This window comes from Octopus bimaculoides, chromosome 22, assembly GCF_001194135.2.
Source record: "Octopus bimaculoides isolate UCB-OBI-ISO-001 chromosome 22, ASM119413v2, whole genome shotgun sequence".
NCBI classification, from domain to species: domain Eukaryota; kingdom Metazoa; phylum Mollusca; class Cephalopoda; order Octopoda; family Octopodidae; genus Octopus; species Octopus bimaculoides.
Genome location: NC_069002.1, coordinates 31,416,632 through 31,423,299, shown reverse-complemented (window position 1 = coordinate 31,423,299; position 6,668 = coordinate 31,416,632).

Genomic DNA, 6,668 nt, shown 5'->3' with positions numbered 1-6,668 from the left:
TTCTCTCGCGCGCTCTTGCTTTCTATCTCTCTTACTCTCTGTCTCTCTCGCTCAATTACCACTACTACCATCACGAAAAAATCATCATCACCACCATCACCACTTCCATTAGCGCTTTCACAATCGCCAACACCGCCACCGAATCGCCGCCGCCGCTGCTGCTTTTTGCTTACAATATTCATTTCCAGTAGTAGAATGCCATCTCGAATATTTCACGACTTCCCATCTACTGTGTACCGAAAAGTCGCTAAATATAGTTTTTTTTTTTCTCTATCTATCTATCCCCCTTTCGTTTCTTTTTACCCTCCACAACCATCCTACCTCAGCTACCCCGACCACCTCACTTTAACTCACATCCCTTCTGACCTTGAGATTCGTTGGGTGTTTTTTTTCTTTTTCCTTTTGCACGAAATTTCTTCCATTAGACACCAGCGAACGAGATAAAAGCTATATGTCTTTTGTTTCGCTTTTGTTTTTATGTCCGAATTCAATGTTGAACGCCCCTCATTGGCTACCTGTAACTGACAGAAGCCTTTTCTTGTGCTGCGGGGTTAATGACAAGCATTGTACTCAAATATGGAAACTTAGCTGTTGAAAGATCGATTGAAAACAACAATAACAAGGAATAAATAATAATAATAATGATAATGATAATAATAGCGACAAGGCTAAGTGCAAAAGCAACAGTAGTTTCTTTTTATCTCGTACTTGTTTCAGCCATTGGATTGTGGTCATGTTGGGGCAACGCTTTGAATAAAACCAATTGCTCGTAGTACATATTTTTAAAGTCTGGTACTTATTCTATCGTAAACCTCCGTCAGACCGGTAAGTTACGGGGACGTAAACAAACCAAGCGGTATGGGAGGGGGGGGGGCGAGAAAAAGCACAAGCATAAAGAGACACAACTCTCTCTCTCTCTCTCACTCCCATTTTACACACACACACACACACACACGATAGGCTTCTGTCACTTGCCGTCTACCAAGACCACACTCACTGGTTTGAACTCAGCGCCATGTTTGGGAAGCAAACTTGTTACCAAACTGACACACACACATACACTCCTCACTCTCTCTCTGTATATATCTATATTCTTTTATTTATTTATTTTGATATATTCTTTTACTCGTTTCATTCATTTGACAGCGGTCATGCTGGATCACCGCCTTTAGTCGAACAAATCGACCCCAGGACTCATTCCTTGTAAGCCTAGTACTTAGTCAATCAGTCTCTTTTGCCGAACCGCTAGGTTATGGGGACATAAACATACCAGCATCGGTTGTCCAGCGATGGTGGGGGCACAAACACAGACACACAAACATATGCACACACATACATATATATATATATATATATATATATATATATACACATATATGCGACGGGCTTCTTTCAGTTTCCGTCTACCAAATCCACTCACAAGGCTTTGGTCGGCCCAAGGCTATAGCAGGAGACACTTGCACAAGGTGCCATGTAGTGGGACTGAATCCAGAGCCATGTGGTTAGTAAGCAAGTTATTTACCACACATCCACTCCTGCGCCTATTAATTATTTTGCTTCATAAAAATTCCACTATTACCTTTTATATTCAAATTTCTGACAATTTTCATGTATTCAACTTTAGCCTGTTCACTTATTACACTGCACGTATGCACTTCTTGGTTGAATCAGCACAAAAAAGAAGCAGAAATAATTAGTAATTACAGACTGGAAATCCAGAAGGTTAATGCGTATTGATGCCACCTCATGTCTATAATTCTTCAGGAAATTTTGCAGTGGCTGTGTGGTAAAAAGTTTGCTTCCCAACCACATGGTTCTAGTTACAGTGCCACTGTGTGTCACCTTGGGCAAGAGCCCTCTTCTATAGCCTTGAGCTGACTAAAGTGTTGTGAGTGGATTTGGTAAACAGAAACTGAAAGAAGCCCATTGTGTGTATGATATATATATATATATATATATATATATATATATAATACATTTCTAAATCTCTCAGAGAGATTTATGCAGTAGTGATATGATAAAGTAGTTGTATGCTATCAACTTAATGCGACAGTCCCATGAAGGGAATAATACTACTGCTATTTAGCCCTAAGTGGTGGTGCTTCCTAGGGCTAAATAGCAGTAGTATTATTCCCTTCATGGGACTGTCACATTAAGTTGACAACATACAACTACTATATGTGTGTGTGTGTGTGTGTATACATACATGAAGTGTGTCTTAAGGCATGGGCAATACTTGGAAGTTGCGCAGGGGACCCTGCTGGGCCAGGGGTCCAATTCTAAATACTATAAGGCCTAATGCATTTATTTACCCAGGGTTGTATATTGCTGTTTGGAAGGCTGCATATACATGCACAGCATTTATGAAATTAGGCAGAGTATTTATAGTAGAAAATAAAATGATGTAGAAAAACTAGTGAACCGTTGACTACAATATATGATGTGGAACAGCTTCAATGTCAGTTTTTCTGTTTTAACCATTATGCTAATATAGGAGCTTGGTTCATGGATCCATTACTACAGAAAAGAAATCTTCCTTTGCTGACTCGTGACATATTTTTGGCCAAATAATCAAACAGCTGATCACCTAAATGTTTGACTCTTAGGTTTGTAGACAGTTTGAAGATTTTAACTTTGATCCAAAGTGATGATGGTTTAAAGCAATCAAGAAATTCATTGGCTTTTGTTTCTTATTAGATGACTTGGTGGAACTAACAGAAGCCATCTGACCATTTGAGGGCCACTCTGATCACTTGAGTGCTGCTCTGACCATTTGAGATCTATTGTCATGAGAATTCGGCAGTTTCCTGCTCAGAGCTTCTAAAGTTCTTTTGTGAGCCAAAGTGTATTCTTCTCAGAAAATCATTTAGTCGAAAGAGGCCATCTTTTTGATGCTCTTGCTCACTTATATTTTTGAGCTTGTCAATGAGGACAGCATTATATAGATATATATTTTTTCTCAATTAAATGTGGATGTTTTGTTAAAATAAACTTTACTGTAGAATTTACCATGAAAGAAACTCTCATATAGACTTTTGATGTAGAATGCACATTTGTCAATATTGCCAGGGGGAGATAACCACCCCCACCAATTCCAGCAATGAGACCACCAAATCACATGACTTCAATCTTCCTTGATCTCCTCGGTCATGGCCACTCGGCTGCTAGAGATAGCAGTGACTCCTATCTCTCTCAAACGGTGCCAAAACAGGCACTGGTGTTGCGATTAGCCAGTTAGCGTCTTAAGAAATATATATTAGTGGCAGAGGTAGTATTTTTAGTGAGATTTTTTACACACAGTTTATCTGTATGCCCTATTTTCATGCTGGGGTACAACTGTTGAGCTTAAAGCTTGGAATTTTTGGTGAGGTTGTCACAATACTTGAGATGAAGCAGATTAGATGGTTTACAGACTCTTGGCTGTCTGAGGTACACAAGCTTATGATTATCTTGCATCTCAAAGAACATCTTTCTCCTGCAATGTAGGTCTAAAGTATGACTCTTTCTGAAGGAGATGCAAACTTTACTGCTGATCCTTCAAAGGTCTTGGAATAAACTTGAAACTCCCATTTTACAAAGAAGTTGTAGACAGAAGCATTCATGGAAACTGGCATTTGCAGTATACACTCTACCAGTGGCACTGCTGAAACTCGTGTCAGGTTAACCATCAACAAGAACACTTTGCTTTCATTTCATGTTTAGTAGGTTGGAATCTGATTGTACCGCAAAGGCTTTGCATTGAGATCATAATACTGGCATAGTTTGAAAAATGGTAAAAACATTGTATCCATGGAAGTTTATTCTTGCTGTGTAGCTGCTGCTTGAGTGAAATAAACATGTTGACCATTTCCAAGTGGATAGCAAGTTGTTTAATGCTGGGACAAAAAAGCACCAAAAACCCTTATTGGTGTCAATTCATTGTCTCTCTCTTTCTCTCATCAATTTCTCTCTCATATTCTCTTTTTCTTCTCCATTTCTCTCTTCTCCATTTATCTCTCTTATATTCTCTCTCTCTCACCTTATCTGTTTCTCTCTTGCTTTATCCATTTCTCTCTTGCTTTATCCATTTCTCTCTTGCTTTATCCATTTCTCTCACCATTTTGAGCGTGGTCGTTGCCAGTACCGCCTGACTGGCCTTCGTGCCGGTGGCACATAAAAGCACCCACTACACTCTCGGAGTGGTTGGCATTAGGAAGGGCATCCAGCTGTAGAAACTCTGCCAAATCAGATTGGAGCCTGGTGTAGGCATCTGGTTCACCAGTCTTCAGTCAAATCGTCCAACCCATGCCAGCATGGAAAGCGGACGTTAAATGATGATGATGATTACTCTGTTAATGCTTATTTATTCACATTGTTTTGAATTAACCACGTGTTAGCTATTAGCTTTGAGATTTTAATGATATGATTGTTTATTTTTAGAACGACATTGTAGGGTAGATGTGAGAGGCCAGAATTAACCAGTTTGAACATAAAGCAAGTAGAATACTTGGGTCAAATATGACTAGTTTAAATGCTAAAGTGTTAAAAGTGCCACACAAATTGACCAGAAATGTCTTGGAGTTGGCTCAGATTTTTCCAGAGCATTCTTAAGTTTGATGCCGCAGAGTGAATCCAGATTTGTTGGAAGAAACAGTGTGAAAGCAGAGGAAATAGGGAGAAAAGAGCTTTGCCTGATTCAGTCCCTCAACAAGGTTAGATGACATGATGAGAAGAACATGTAATCAGGAGAAAAATTAGCTGGGAGGAAATACATAAAACGGAACACAGAGTTTTTCATCTTTCTTTCGCTCATCCTATGGTATCTTGCCATTTTCAAACTCGATACAATGGAAGGCAGTGAAGAGTAATTGATAAAGATGTTGGGGAAAGCATTAACACTGAAACACATTTTTTCCAATTGATTCCTGGTGCTAGATAGATATATCTGGAGACATAATTTGCTTCTCAAGATTCTCTTTGATGCTGTATAGAACCAAATTGCACTAATTAACAGTAGCAAGAACCCATAGACAAATACCATCAGAGATTTATGAGAAGAGGGCCACACGAGACTTGACTCATTAGGTGGGCTTAACAACACTTGAATCTTTTGTTTCAGTCGTTAGACTGCGGTCATGCTGGGGCACTGCCTTGAATTGTTAGTTGACTGAATCAATCCCAGTACATCTTGTTAAGTCTGGTGCTTATTCTGTCAGACTCTTTTGCAGAGCTGATAAGTTATGGGGATGTAAACACACCAACACCGGTTGTCAAGTGGTGGTGGGGATAAAAGCACACACATAGATATACGACGGGCTTCTTTCAGTTTCCGTTCACCAAATCCAATCACAAGGGTTTGGTTGGCCTGAGACTACAGTAGGAGACACAGTGGGAGTGAACCTGGAACCATGTGGTTGGGAAACAAACTTCATACCACACAGCTACATCTGCTACTTAAAAAAAAGAAAAAGATAATTTTTCGTTTGAGTATGCCACCTGGAATGTCTCGGGCCGCAGTTTGCTCATGACTGGTCTAAAATGATGTACTGGACACATCTCTTTGACTTGTTTCAGCCACGGCGGGGCACTGTCCAGGAGGGTTTTGTCGCACAAATCGATCCCAATACTTTTATAATGCTGGGTACTTATTCTGTCTCTTTTTGCCGAACCGCTAAGGTTACAGGGGACACAAACAAACCAACACCTGTTGTGAAGCAGTGGTAGGGGACAAAGACATTCACACAGAAATATACATGTATAAGACGGGCTTTTTTCACTTTCCGCCGACCAAATCCTCTTACAAGGCATTAGTCGGCCCGGGGCCATGGTAATAGTAGTAGACACTTGTCCAAGGTGCCATGCGGAGACTGAACTCGTAGCTATGTCGTTGGGAAACTAAACTTCCAACAATAGTTATGAAAAAAGATCGGGACGGTCACGGTTGGAAGAGTTGACTTTGGGACTACTAAAACAATAAACAAGTAAGACTGGTTAACTTTTTCTATTAATAGTAAAATTTATCGATTAAATGAGGTCGTTAATAGAAAAATATTGACGATGTTATAAGGTTTTCATTCTCTTTCTCTGTTTCGTGTCCTGTCAACTTTCTTAATGTAATGTAAATGTATGTTGTTGTTCCCGCCCTCTTCTGACTCCAGCTGTAACTAAGCCACACCCACTCTCTCATTATATATCTAGCATGCATACAGTCATACACACACACACACACTTTATGCATACACAACTTACACACATACTTCTACATACACATGCGTACACAAATTGATATATACACACGTACACTCTCACTTAATACATGTACTCACACACATTCAGACACACAATTACATTCGTACCAACACTCACACATCCATACACACACCTCTACATACATGCGCACACACAGGCCCTTTTTTTACTAGCTCAAATATAGTCCTCCCCTATATCTTAAAAAAAAACCCCCAAAAAATGTTGGCTCTCATTAGAAATATTAAATTTAATCCTTATAAATAAGCAGTGGAATTCGTGTTACTAACTTTAAGTAAACACTTTTCAATGAATCATTGTTGTTCGCGTCAATTTGTAAACAAATATACACACACATGCATGTGTATATTTTGTGTGTGTATATATATATATGTATATTTGTGCGCGCGTGTGTGTATATATATATATATATATATATATAT